General features: G+C 51.3%; 1 protein-coding gene across 7 annotated transcripts in view; it reads right to left on the bottom strand.

The window, feature by feature from the left end:
* Positions 1 to 14279, bottom strand: part of lingo3a (leucine rich repeat and Ig domain containing 3a) — a 55292-nt gene that overhangs the window by 26874 nt on the left and 14139 nt on the right. For 2 of the 7 annotated variants that reach the window (XM_069185866.1, XM_069185864.1), the window contains exons 2-3: positions 4971 to 5018; positions 4175 to 4699 (exon numbers count right to left, since the gene is read on the bottom strand). The exons of 4 other annotated variants lie outside the window; for them this stretch is intronic. The gene's annotated coding sequence lies outside the window, so the exon portion shown is untranslated. The remainder of the gene's footprint in view (positions 1 to 4174; positions 4700 to 4970; positions 5019 to 14279) is intronic. One more of the 7 variants, XM_069185865.1, reaches the window with a different exon arrangement.

Here is a 14279-nt window from a genome sequence, read left to right as displayed (position 1 = left end):
TGACACTGGGCAGTGGTGCAGCGCGAATGGCTGTTTCTGTGCACGCGCTGGCTGGCTGGGGTTTAGCTGTGGAGTCTTGCCAGGGATCTTGATGCAGAGTTAAAGGGTTATTGCCGTGATAATCACAGCCCTCACAGAGGCATGCCGCCCAGAGGCTTGGTGACAGGGAGCAGCCGCGCGCTGATTTATCCCGACCCCGGACCGATGACACCCAGCCCAACCCCCAAGGGCACACCTGGCCAGCCCGCTGACTGAAGGCCAGCAAAGCGCCCCCACTCAGGCGGCACGGCGAACGTGCGCTCCGGCATCCGCTGTGCCAACCGAAAATCCCTCTCTCCGGGAGGGAAAAATGAAAGGAGAAGGGAAAGGAGCACCCCGCCATGTAAGTACCCCCTCGTCGATGACACTGCCGAGAAAACATTGGCAGGCGTTATACAGTGCCATGAAAACAAGCAGTTTTATAGGCACTGAATAAATCTGAGTGATGCACAGTGATATTCCTCGCAGCGGAAAGCAGGCTCTCAGCAGCAACACTCAGGGCTCTCTTCTGCCTCGGTGGAGCTCAAAGCAACACCCCCTCCCCCCATCCCGGTGTGCCCTCTGTCCTCCCTCCACTCGCTACAGATTCCGGGGGGAATTCGCAGCCAAGCCGCGTGCCAGCTCAGCGGACAGTAGAGATTCCTCTGCTTTTCCCTCTCCAGTGGTGCTGAGAAGCCGCGAGGAAGCAGCCAAAGTTATAAAAAAAGATGCCGATTTTAGTCCTGGTATTGATTTCTCCATCCATTCCCACTTGCCTTTCTGTTCTTTTCCTGGCATCAAAGAGAAAAGAAGGCCGATCCGCTGGAGACCAGTCCGAGCTGTCCAGAGCTCCTGTCTTGTGCTTGTAATGGGAGTTTTTTCTACAAGGGAGATGAGAGGTGCAGAAGGCTACCACAAAAACAGCCTCAAGTCCTCGCCAAAAACAGAGGCAGATACTCTGGGTCATAAAGGGGAGTCTGTCTCATGTTTTCTCACAGCGCAACAGTAAACACCACTCAAAACTAGCTTTCACCGTGAGACAAGACACCACTGCCAATTCCAAATGAAGTAGGTATGTAATAAAACTGGCGATTCTGTTTAGTTAAAACAACAAGTGTTAGCCTGTAATGCACGTTGTTTCCCTGAATAAAAAGCACAATTCTCTTTCATGTGCCTTGCCTCTGATCTCACCACAATAAGTCAATACTGAACCACAATCAGTAACATCACAGCTGTGGTATCATTGTCAATGACTTTCCCAGGCTGAACGAAAGCTTCTTCCTTGCTTTTTCTTAGGTTTTTAAAAACCCGACGAACCCACTCGGACTTGGCGCCGGTGTCCCGTGCTCTCCATGGACCAAAAGCAGCTCGTAATCAATCATCTAAGCTCACAGCTTTCAGAGGGCTTCTTTGCCAGTCCGTGTGTCTGCTACAAAGAAAAGCTTTTACAAGATATCTCCCTTCCATGACCATCCATACATTCGATATCAAATCCAGCTGAAAAAATGATACTAGGAACTCTGCATTCATGCAAACAGAACTGGGGGATAGCAGGTGTACTGCTAGCGCTATCACTGCAGATTCACTGTGCAACAGGGCTGTTGCACACATCACTGCAGGGGGAAGCAGGTCTTCCTTTGTTTCTAGGGGCCCCTTGGACAGCCTGCAGGGACTCCAAAGGCTTCCCTGAATGCCTGGCTGAGAAGAAACACTATGGACAACTGAGCGATGTAAATCCACCAACCTCCACTTCTCAGATCCCCAGCCCACCGCTCCAGAGGGGCCAGTCCAGCACAGCTCTGTGCTTGAGCCCACATCACTGCCTCCCTGCACATCCACAGCGCCCTGCACCACTGCAGCCCTCACACTTGGGAGGAGAGATCAGGGCTTGATATTAAAGCGAAGCTACAATTTATCACTGGCTGATTTCAATCTAATAGATTTCTTTATTTACGTGGTGATTTGTAGGAAAAGCTCAGGAGAGAATCTAAGATCCTCTGCAAAAACAAAAGCCAAGGAAAAAAATTGTTCCATGGCTTTCAGCTCAAAGCTCCCCACTGTCTGTTACGTTAGGCTGTGGACTTTAATGTGTCCTGCAGCAACAGCAGAGCAGCAATGAGTTTGGTCTCTGCTACAACATATTTCATGATTCAAGCCTCCCAGCAACTTCTACAGATTACATGACATCTTCATACTGCAATGTGTCTCACAACTAAAACACTCTTGCACGTGTACTTGCAATGAGAGAAAAAGCACAGAAGTCCAAGGATCTCTTTCAGCGGACATGATGGTTTCTTTCGAGAAACAGATGACATTCTTGGATCAGTCAGCTACTAAGTACTAAATGAGCTAGACGGGTTGAATCGCCTCCATTCGCCTGTAACCTTTATGTTCTTAGAGCCCTGTGCACTTCAAGAGGGCGCAGGGGGTGTGGTGAACAATAAGGCCTGGGCAGGACACAGTCTCTCAGGCAGTCTCGTGCCTGCGGGAGGAGAGTGGCCCCGGGGGGCCTCAGTGTGGGTACCGGGATCCCACAGCGAGAGGGGGCTGCTCAAACTGTGGCGCTGATCAGCAATGAGATTCTCGCAGGTTTCCTAGAAACCCGTCAATCCTGGGGTCGAAACCGCAACGCGTGAGCTTCTCGTGTTTTTAACCAGAGCTCAGAGGGGAGGGGTGTGTGCGGGGCGGACTGAGGCTGAGCCCGGCATGCTCGTGGGGCGGAGCGGTGGCTCTGTGGCTCGTGATCTGCGCCTGTGGCTGGAAGGTTGCCAGTTCGTATCCCGCGGCCGGCAGAGGAATCCTACTCCGTTGGGCCCCTGAGCAAGGCCCTTCACCCTGGCTGCTCCAGGGGCGCCGTATAAATGGCTGACCCTGCGCTCTGACCCCCAGCTTCTCTCCCTGTCTGTGTGTCTCATGGAGAGCAAGCTGGGGTCTGTGAAAAGACAAATTCCTGATACAAGAAATTGTATAGGGCTGATAAAGTGATCTGATCTCATCTCCTATCTCATGCCAGCCCGGAGGAGGATGGCTGTGGGGCCAGGGGAAGCGCCGCAATGGGGTGGCGCAGTCCAGCAGCAGTCGCAGCCAGGGCACTGCCGGGCATCGACAATGGCTAAGCCCCCTCAGCAAACGACTGCACAAGGACACACGGCGAAGACTCCAGCAAGCGCTCAGGATCACAGAGTTTGGACGCCAGGGGCTGTCAGGCAATGAAAAGCCTCTTTTTTGATGCGCATTAGCTGCCCTGACCCAGGGGAGAGCAATGCTGACCACTGTGTGAATATCAACGCATGCACAGGAGCGGGAAACACCTAAAGCCCCTTGAATCACATCATCTAATCACACAACTCAGGAAGGAAAGCAGAGCAGAGAGCAACACTGAAAAAAGCTGTGTTTTAACTGTCGTACAGAGCAAAGCACAGCGAGAAACATCTGCTTCAATATTTCCAGCCTGAGGAAATTATTTACACCTCAGCTTAGATCAGACCTCTTGTTTAAAGCCCAGCTTTTTTATGAGTTGAATTGACAAGAGCTAGAGAACAGCCATAGCATGCTTTGGAATTCAAAATGTTTTGTGACTCCCCCCCTAGAAAACTGCCAAACCTCCGTGTTTTGGCAGAAGCAAAGTTTCAATGATGAGAACAAATCTTGCAGAAAGACTGCACAGAGAGGAAGAGCAGAAAACACCATCAGGCGCGCAGAGGTGCTCTGCTGCGTCCCTCACTAAGCCAGGGCTGGAGATGGCCTGCGGGGCTGCCGCCGCCGGATGTGGGCAAGCAGACTGGCCTCGGCGGGAAAGGAAAGAGTGCCACTGTCCACTTCTCGAGCACTGCAAACACGGCACACCGATTAATAAACAAGCGCACGGTCTTATGGGGCAGCGAGTGGGTCGGACCCAATCCGACAGACCTCAGAGACGACAGAGGCACGACTGAGCCCTAACATGGTGAAACAAGCGATAGGACAGCTCTGACAGTCTGCCCTGCCTGGCCCCTCTGAGCACAAGACAGCCGGACGGGGGGCAGAGGCTCTGCACCCCACAGCACAAGCGGGAACCCCGGGGGAAGACAGGGAGCCAGCCCTCTTCCCGAAACTGCGCGCACATCTGCCGGTGTCGAGGGCTCCGGCACCCGCTTAAGTGTCGGAGATAGCTCACCCAGGACCGTAGCGTTCCCGGCGATCCCTCCTCATCCGTCTGCCCTCCACTTTGGCCGTCCCTCCGTCCCTGTCTTCTCCGCGGGTTTCTCCGGGCAGCGTTATCCGCGTGGCTCTCCCGGCATGGGCGGCTGGGCCGAGCCCAGCGCGACGCTCTCGCTCCTGCTGCCCCGGCTCTCCTCTCGCTCTCTCTCTCTCTCTCTCCGGCTCGTGTATCTCCCCTACCTGCGCACGGCACAGCCCACCCTCCCCCCCTCCCCACCAAAAGGCTGGTCGTCTGCCCAGGCAGCGGGGCTCTGTCCGGGGCAGGCTGGAGCGGACAAGCGCCCCCGACGGGCTGTCGGGCTGCGGGCTGCCAGTGCGCGCGGCGGTGTGCGAGCCAGCGATGCTGCTCCCAGGCTGCTGCTGTCGCTGCCTCAGCTGCTCTGGCTCTTTAGCTTCACAACTCGCTCCACCGACAACCAGGGGGCTTTAGGGATCCTCTCGCAAGTGCACAAAGGGATCAAAAGCGGAGAGAGGAGGCTGTCTGGGGAAGGAATTAAAATGGAGACAGAGCAGGAGGATCCTAGCTGTGAAAGGGAAGAACCTGAAACACGCGGAACTGCACAGAAAGGCTGCTTCTATTATTATGGGTGCGGACAGTCTTTTTTTTTGTTTTGTTATTTTTTTTAAAAAGCGCCCATCCACAACGTAGGCGCCATGGGGCGCCGCTTCAGCAAGAATTGTAGTCAATAATTGATGAATAACAAGTCAACACCACTCTCCCCCCCCCCCCCCAAAAACATCTCTCTCCTCACCTCCTCCCAAACGCTGAACCGGAAGGTCAAATCATTTCAAAATTTTACCTGAAGGGGGAAAGAGAGAGGGAGGAATTGGAGCTTTTCAGGGACATCATCTGAAAGGCTTAGCATGATTAAGAGGCGTAAAAGCCAGAGACTCATTCGAGTTCAGCTTTCCGGAGGCAGCACTGTTCCTTAGACAATAATGCTGTTCTGTGCTCAAGATCAAATCTGTTCTCAGTGCTTGCTTTTCAGTTGAGATAAACATGCACCATGACCTCACTCCACTCTCTCGACAATAATAAAAATACACCTCCCCACCCCTCCAGCCATGGTGTAAAACCATATATGCGTTTTTTTAATATTTAATATTTCCCAGAAAGCATGCTATCTGCATGGAGTGTGTACATTCTCCCCATGTTTGCCTGGGTGGCCTGGATTCCCCCCACAGTCCAAAGACACACTAGGAGGTTAAAACTGGCCCTCGTGTGGGTGTGTGTCTGTCCTGCGGTGGACTGGCGTGCTGACCACGGTATACCCTTCCTCTCGCCTGCTGCCTGCTGGGATAGGTTCTGGCTCCCCACAAACCTGAACTGGAAGAAGCAGTTAGGAAATGGATGGATGGATATTTCCATGAAATTCATCCACTTCTGAAATCACAGCAGTAGGACAAGCAGAGGAGGAAATAAATGTTCTAACTGAAACATGGGAGAGGTTCGAGACCAGAAGAGCCTGCACTGAGCCTGCCTCGGCTGTGTGCTCACGAGCTAAATGCCTCAGAGAACTGTATCCAGCCCTTTTCTCGATAACTCTCAGAGTGTCAAAAGCAATCTGTTTGGTTTGTCTGCTGCAGACTCTCACCACTCCAACAACTCTCTGTGGATTTAACCAAATTTTCTGCTTTCACTATAAATGTGCCCACTTCAAGATTTCCACTTCTACCCTACTACAGTGTGCATCCTTACTAGTTAAGTGCAATGCCTCAGATGCAATGCACGTCTGCACAATGCACTTTTTGCATGTTTTTTTTTTCACTACTACATATTTACTGTTCTCCACAACATTTTTATTGTTCTGGTTGTAATTATTTATTATGTTTTTAATGTACTGTCGACATTTAATGGTGTTGTCTGTCGTACTGAGTCATCTGTTGTACTGTGTGTGTCTCGAGAGATCAGGGTGAGTAATATTTCCAATGTACGTGTGCAAATGGCATCAGACTCCTCTACTCTACTCACTCTTCTCCCTGATCTCTAGTTCCATCGTGGATCTCATCACTATCAGTAATTGGCTGACGTTATCAATTCCAATTCTTTAACCATATCCCCTCAAAATCTCTTCTCTTCAAGACTGAAGATGTTCAGTCTGTCGGGCCCCTTCCTCGCCACAGTGGAGCTCAGTGAAAGTTCCCCCCGTGTGCACATGGATGCCGGGGGGGGGGGTCGGAGATCCACACGCCCACGCAGCGGAGCCGGGGAGCAGGGAGCCCAGCAGCGCCAACTGCGGGAGACAGCGGGGGCCGGCGGGCAGGCTGACACAGAGATGCTGTCCGTTCGAATCAGCCCAGCACCTGAATACAGATGGCCAGGCCTGACAGGCGCACACACACACCACTTCATTCTCTCCGGCTGCCCTGCAGCCAGGAGGAGCACCAGATTAACACAGACATCACCACCCTCATCAGAATGAGACCCAACAGACAAGGAATTCATCCAACAATGGGATCTAGTCCATCACGCTTTTTTTCCCACCCTGAATGTACAGAGTTGGAATATTTTTTCCTGAACCTGAGTCTCTCCCATCTTCAGGTATTTCATTACCTAAAAACCGAAGCTCCAGTAATCCTGGGTATTAATCTCTCCCTTGCTAATCCCACTGTGTCCGTGGACACCTGGCCTCGCTGTGTAAATACTGTCTGACTCCTGCTCTACTCCTGCGTACTGCCACAGAACGGGTGGAAGTTCACCCAGTCAACACCCAGGTGGGTGCCAGTGAGGGTGCTCAGTGCAGGTGCTGGGGGGCGGGCGCGAGGTGGACGGCACACCCCTCATGACTAATGCGACAAGCACAACAGCCCCTGCGAGCAGCTGCAGATTAAGCTGTTTGAGCAGCGGTGGCTCTGTCACAGCAGAGTGGCTGAATTATTCTGATGCTACGCGGAGTGCTGGGGTGCATATGAATGTCTTCCGCGCCGCGCTGCCCTGTGCCCAGTAATGAGATAACGTCTGCAGATGCCGACATCGGGAACACCCGAGCTGATGGGCTGTGACACACTGGACGGCGTGCCTTTAATTCGAGTGCACATGGAAGGCCCTTCTACGCCTGGGAACGTGGTGTCATGCCCGCCTGCCAGGCAGTAGTCACAGCGGGAATGTGCAGTATCCAGCCTGGAACCATCCACACCCCCCCCAAGCAAGATGTTCCAGCCAAACCTACACCTTTCTCCGCAACCTTCTCAACTGACGGGAAAGGTGACAACTGAGCTGAAGTGTCCCTTACTGAAACAGTGTGAGCACTGTCCCGCCCGTGCACACACACACACAGAGAGAGAAGGCTTTCAATTCTGCTGCTTTCTTTGGCCCAGTCTGGCCAGAAACCAGAAGGAGTTTCGCCATGGCCTTTCAGGACTAGCCAAAGAGCCTCTTCCACCACAGAACCACCTGGAGGGACTCCTGCCGGGCCTAAGCCCAGCTCGCAGGAGCTGCTCTGGAGGCGGAGAGGAGCAGGAGGAGCCGCTCTCTGCCTCCGGGCTGCGCGGGGGTCCCATGGGGGTCACCCCATATCCACCACGGGCTGCCCCAAGCCAGAGGCCCGCACCTGAGACAGACTGGAGCTCCTGCTCTCAAGCAAACGCTTATATCAGCTCAGACTCGCCAAAACACTTCATTTCTATTAATTCATTGGGCTCACGGCTATTAGGGTGTCCTAAGTCATGGTTAACGCTGACACTCACAACACCTTTCAAGAAGGATACAATTGCTTAAAGGGTCATCTGTATTTAAACGCTGATAAGTCAAATTGACTGACCGACTTATTGATCAACTGAGTGGCTGATGAGTTGATTGGAGGAGCTCTGGAAAAAAAACGCAGACACCAATAAGCTCCATCTCCCACAAGACTCACATTCGCACTACGGTCCCTAAAGAACGAAAATATCTCAAATCCATTTTCAGGTGTGAATTGCTTTTATTTATTGACACAAACAGGAGCTCACCAGACGAGCTACATGAGCTGAATGACCTCTGCTGGTTTATAGCCCCAGACCAGGAGCCTCTGCTCAGCCAGCGCTCTTTACCAAACAGCCTGGGAGCTGAGGGCTGAAGACTTGGGCAAGGGCTGGACTGTATCCCTTGGAGAGGGGAGCTGGACTGTATCCCTTGGAGAGGGGAGCTGGATTTTCGCAGTCGCTCCATGAACCCCTGCACTCCGAGAAGCCGCGGAGCTCAGCGTGACCACCTGCCACTCTGCCCACACAGCCTGTCACTCCAGCTTATCTGCAGCTAAACTTGGTCTCCCAGCCCCGCTTCTATTAATATGAGTTCCCCCTTGGGAAGCCCCCCAGCCGAGAGAGCTGCACAGCCTCCTGAGGGACATGGCTCACTCCTGCGCTGCTGGAGAGGCCCAGGGCTGCAAAGTCTTTCTGTTTCACTACGCGCCTCCAGGGACGAGAGCCAGCAGACTGGATCATCAGTGGGTCAGGGTGCCTCCCTGCCACTCACTAAACCTTGGCTGAGCTGGCTGTATGAACTGAGATTTTTAAAGGCGGAAGCCCGAAAAATGATATCGTATATCTGAAGGAACATGTCCCCTGAGTCTGGGAAAGGACTTCTCAGCTCTCGGCTAGATCCCACTGAAAGAACATAAGATGTCGGTCATGCCGTTTAACTGAACTGGTTTTCATGTAAGTGCTTAGAGGATCTCATCCAACTGCTTCTTGACAGAAACCAGGGTATCGACTTAGACAACATGGCTGAAGCCTGCTCCGGGCTCAGTTTAAACTCTGTAAAGAAGTGCCTCCTCTGAGTCTGCACTGCCCTTCTATTTTAAAATTCATAGACAGGCAATGCAATTAGCGAACTGCATTTAATCAGTCAACAAGGTGTACGTGCCAACAGGACATTTACATCTAAGATGTTGCTCTGCAGCTGCTTAGCTTGTTCTGAACAACCCTTGCATTACACTTTCAACTTTGTACCAGGCATACTGTCATTTTATTTTACTGCACTTGTGCTGTAGTGCATACATTGTAAGCTGCACTGTATTAGGGCCTGTGCAAAGCAGACATCGCCCGAGATGAGCTGTTCCACCAAGACTGGGTCTCTTGCAAGCAGCAGAGGTGAAAACGGTAGCTTAAAATGCCTTTGTCTGTCCTAAACAGAGGGGTAACAAACAGAAAAAGGGGTGAACCCCCAACCCCCGATTAGGTAGATGTCTTTGACTACTGCAGCTCATTGGCCTGCAATAACTGAGAGATTGCCTCTGCTTCTCCAGCCCGACAGACAGCAGGATTAACACAGCCAGCGCAACAAGCAATGCTGATTGAAGTGCTGTTCTATCATTATTATGATTAACTGAATACAAAATTACCCAGAAGAGTATTAACACCAAAACATTTTTATTTATTTTTTACTGTTCTCAGCTATTAACTTACGAGACAACATGCGGGAGATTAAATTGCCTCAGTTCTCAGTTCCCCTTTCCTTTTATTTCCAGCAATAATGCTTGACGTTGCGCTGCTAGGATCTCAGGACACGTATTACACAGCTCTGCCTAGATGGCGTTAGCATGAGTACAGTGGATAAAAATGTAATCGAGGGAGAAACTGAACACAAGCTCTAGAGTGCTCTTAAAACAACCTTACAGAATAAATCTCAGTTACAACACCACTCCACTACGAATAATTGCAGCAGAGATCTAATTCAACATCAGACATTCATCAGTATAATAATTAGCAAGAAGACAGGAGCTACGACATTCTTAACACATGCTTTATGTTTTCGCAGACTGCATAGGTTTTTCGGTAAAACTGCATTTTGAGAAGTGCCAGGGTCTTATACAGTGCAAATGTACTGTTGGTGGAGCGCTGTGTCTCGCACACTCTGCTGTAAGCTGGCCTAGTGAATCATCTGCAGTGAACATGAAGAACATGAGAAATGTTACAACCCTTTGTGTCAAAACATGTCTCCTGTTCTCAGTTTTAGTGCACTTAATAATAATTATTATTATTATTTTTAAAAATAATAATTGCTTACACTTATATAGCGCTTTTCTGGACACTCCACTGTGAGCGCTGTACAGGTAATGGGGATCCCCTCCACCACCATCAGTGTGCAGCCCCAGCTGGATGATGCATCAGTCCACTCCCCACACACCAGCTCTCAGTGGGGAGAGCAGAGTGATGAAGCCATTAGGAGGATTATTAGGAGGCCATGATTGGTAAGGGCCAACGGGAAATTTGGCCAGGACGCCGGGGTAACACCCCTACTCTTTTCAAGAAACGCCCTGGGATTTTTAATAACCACAGAGAGTCAGGACCTCGGTTTTACGTCTCATCCGAAGGACCGTGCCTGTTTACAGTATAGTGTACCCGTCACTATACTGGGGCATTAGGACCCACACAGACTGGGTGAGCGCCCCCTGCTGGCCCCACTAACACCTCTTCCAGCCGCAGCCTTAGTTTTTCCCAGGAGCCTCCCCTCCAGGTACTGACCAGGCTCACACCTGCTGGGCTCCAGTGGGCTGCCAGCTGGGAGCTGCAGGGTGACATGGCTGCTGGCTATACGTGGCTCTTCCACGTGTCTTCCACTCGTGCCCTATGGTTTGCGTTTCTGAAGAAACCAGCGGAGTTGAGGTTGGCATCTTTGACACCTGGTGCAAGTACATACGCTAGTTTCTCTAGGCCCAGTGCGTATCCCGTCTCTGGTTACAGTCCTCCTGGCAGGTCATACTGATAACACTGATCTCTCTGCCGGAGGGCACATTCAGGGCCCTGATGTGCTGATCAGAGAAACAAAGGGACAATTGAGCTTTACACCGCTGCACAAGCACAATAGACACACTCTTCTCCTGTCAGCTGAAACTGCCATCTCGGCCTAATGTACAGTATTAAATGGTCTCTTTAGCAGGTAGGTGCTGCACAGCTGTAAGAACACTGTAATGGGAAGCAAAGTGCTTTCGGCGTGGGAGTAGCAGCCGCTGTTGCAAAGTAACAAAAAAATTGAATGTATGAATATCCTACAGCACACAATTATGAAATAAATGCACAAAAGGTTCTGAAATGAGGCTGGGAGGAGGGAACTGCTCCACACTCTGAAAAATACTGCAGGATTCAAGGCTGTCAGTACACTGAACCAGGAAAGCTTGTCTTCAAGTCTGTCCACAGACGGTCAAGTTCGGGCGCTATTTTGCTGTGTGATGTGCATGACTGGAATTGATCCAGGGCACCGAGTGAGCTGCACGCGCATGACAGCTGACCAATCTTTTTCTCAAATCCGGGAGCGCGGTGACACGGCCCCTGCTTGCTCGCAGCACGGCCTGGCGTGTTTGGTGAAGCGTGAGAAGTGTGGAGCTCTGGGGCAGTCTGTCAGCCCTATCCCGTCCCGTGTGGGCCGCTGGCGCTCTGGGCGAGAGCTGGCCACAGTGCTGGAGCCACACTCTCGCAGCGGCTCGTCTGTCCCCGCGTGGCAGAGAGAGGCGGCTGGGACGGCGTGTCCCCTGAATTAGCTTACCAGGTCTCTGGGTGCATGGCCGTCTGTGCCCGCTGCATGTGCACGTGTGACGGGGGGCACGTGGGGCATAAGGTGACCCCAGAAAAGTAGTGCCTCTTGCAAGGCAATGGGAGGATGTCCCCAAAGGGGAAACAAAAAGGCATCCTATTTTCACAACTAAACCTGTTTCAGGATCTAGCTTCACCCCCATCTGGCTTCATTTAAATTATCAGTGAGTGGCATCGGGAATGTCAAATAAAAATGCAATACCATGTCCAGACAGAGATGGGGAGACAGACAGGTACTGTACACGTGTGTAGGTGTGTGTTGAAGAGGAACCTGCAGGAGACTGAGAGTAGTAAAGTCAGAGAGCCATATCCACCCGTAGGGCATATTCAGAAGAACAGCATGTCCTTTCAGGGACCAGTGGGACTGGACAGTTCTGGCAAAGGGTGTCTTTATTTTCAACAGGGATGAACAAATATTCGCTATTTGGCGCCTCTAGACTATTCTCCTTATGAGGCAAGGAGCTGGGGCTGAAAAAGAGAAAAACGGCCTCGAAATGTCAACCTGTCAGACAAGCCCCGCTAGGCCTCCGGTCGGGCAATCTGCGAGCTCCTTGCTGGCCAGCCATCAGGGAAAACCACAAAGACCTTTTCTCTTTCAGCTGTAGTCAATCTTAACCATATCAAAAACTATTTTCTCTCTCTCCCTCTTTCTCGTGAATTCACAGCAACGCACAAGAATGGATTTTGTTTTCATCGATTGCTGATCGGGGCCCTGACACGGGTGTGTGCCATCTCCAGCTGTCTGAAGCTGTGCTACAGCAGCCGATTCTGCTGCCCTCTGGGTCGTTCTCTCATGCATCTTAATTAGTGTCCCGCTAATGTCTTCTGCAGGAGGAGGCCTGGTCTGCACGCAGACAGATCAAGGTCAGCCGAGGGAAGAAACCTCAAGCTCAAATGAGAGAGACAACGGAGGTTCGATCCCATTGCTTTTCACAGTCACGATTGTAGTCCCTCCCCCTTAAGGGTGCTCCGGCTCTTTTACTTCCGAGTTGATTTTGTGCACCTGCCCCCTGTTCCAGCCTCCTCTCCAGCCCGCCTTAAAAGCCAGACGCTCACTCTGTTCCAGGCTCTGCATTGGTTCCCATACCGAGCGAGTCCAGGATCTAGAGCGTCTGGTCTCATTCCCCTTTTTTCCCCCCGACCCTCCACCAGATCCCGCTCCGGTTTTTAATCCTGTTTGTCTTTGTCTTGAATGGACCGCCCAACTTTGGACTTTTGCCTCGTTTTGGATTTCTTTTGGATTGTTTGCCCTGGACTCCATGGGCACGCCCCCCGTTTTCATTCCCGACTCCTGCATGCTTTTCCCCTCGTGTTTTCCTCACTCGTCCCCGGATTGTGTCATCGGCATTGGGTCCCAAAAGAACGCTTTCGTTACACACAGGAGCCGGTGTTTATTCCCTATCCAGCAAACTGCTGAAAAAGTCCTCACTGCGCTCCTGGATCCGACTTGGCTCCCATCACAGGAGATGAGTGAGGAGAAATGTCTGTTTGTTCTGGCTCTGGTGATTCTGTTGTTTCAACCTTGGCTGATGGAAACCCAAGAGGAGGATGAGCAGAATAATCAAGGGCAATCGCAGGACAGCTCGAGCCTCACCCGTGCCTGGAGGCAGGGGGGCAGATTCAGAGCCAGAGAAGGGGCTGGACTGGATTTCAGTCTATTAAAAAAAAGCAAAGGAATCCGACAGAAGCGAGAATTAACGATCCGACTCCACCAGCGGATGGATAGCTGGCTAATACCACACAGACCAGAGTAGCAAAAAGAGAATAACGACTTGATGGATCTTCAGCTGTAAAGCTTATAGAAACTTCCTGTTACAGCTAGAAAACAGATTTTGTTTGCCTGGAAGGGAACAAAACTAAAAATAAATCCAAAAGGGTCAGTGGGTTACAGAAACCCCTCGGCAGTCCCCCCAAACCGAGCGTAGGATGAGACTCCATCCACTCCCGATGTGCTCGGTCTCATTAATAAAAGATCGTGCTGCAAAGCTCGGGGTGCAAGATGATGTTTAAAAACCAGAAAATTCTCTTTGAAGGAGCCCCTCTCAAGATATATCAACCATCAGAAAGGAACCAGCTATTGTCTGTTTTTGTGGCAGGGGTTTAGTGTTTTTTTTCCCATATAAACCATTTCCCAGGAATCTTGGGGAACAGCAGTGAGGAAATTAGAGAGGAGGTGTAACAGCGCTGAACAGGCTTAAGGCCCAGCTCCTCGTGGGATTCGAGCCACTGGCTGGCAGCAGCTCTGAGCCCGAACACCCCCTTTTTCAGCACCAGGGAGCAGCCAAACCCACTACTGGGAGGGAAGAGGGAAGGGTGGACAGCTACAGGATGAGAATCAAGATGACTGAGTACATTCTTTGGCTTTTGCCAGAAGCACTTGCAGTCAAATGTTTTCTGATAAAGCTGTCAGCACTTTTACAGACAACACTTTCTGCAAATGACACCCCCCAGTGCAAATGGGCCAGTGCATTTAGCCTGTGTCGGTAGGTCACCATTGCAGCTCCTTTTCTGAAGCGGAGGGTGAGGGGGGAAGTTAAAGAAAGTAATTTTCT

The sequence above is a fragment of the Lepisosteus oculatus genome, chromosome 29 (genome assembly GCF_040954835.1).
Source record: "Lepisosteus oculatus isolate fLepOcu1 chromosome 29, fLepOcu1.hap2, whole genome shotgun sequence".
In the NCBI taxonomy this organism is placed as follows: domain Eukaryota; kingdom Metazoa; phylum Chordata; class Actinopteri; order Semionotiformes; family Lepisosteidae; genus Lepisosteus; species Lepisosteus oculatus.
Note: the sequence above shows the minus strand (reverse complement) of the source record. Positions and strands in the feature narration are given on the sequence as shown.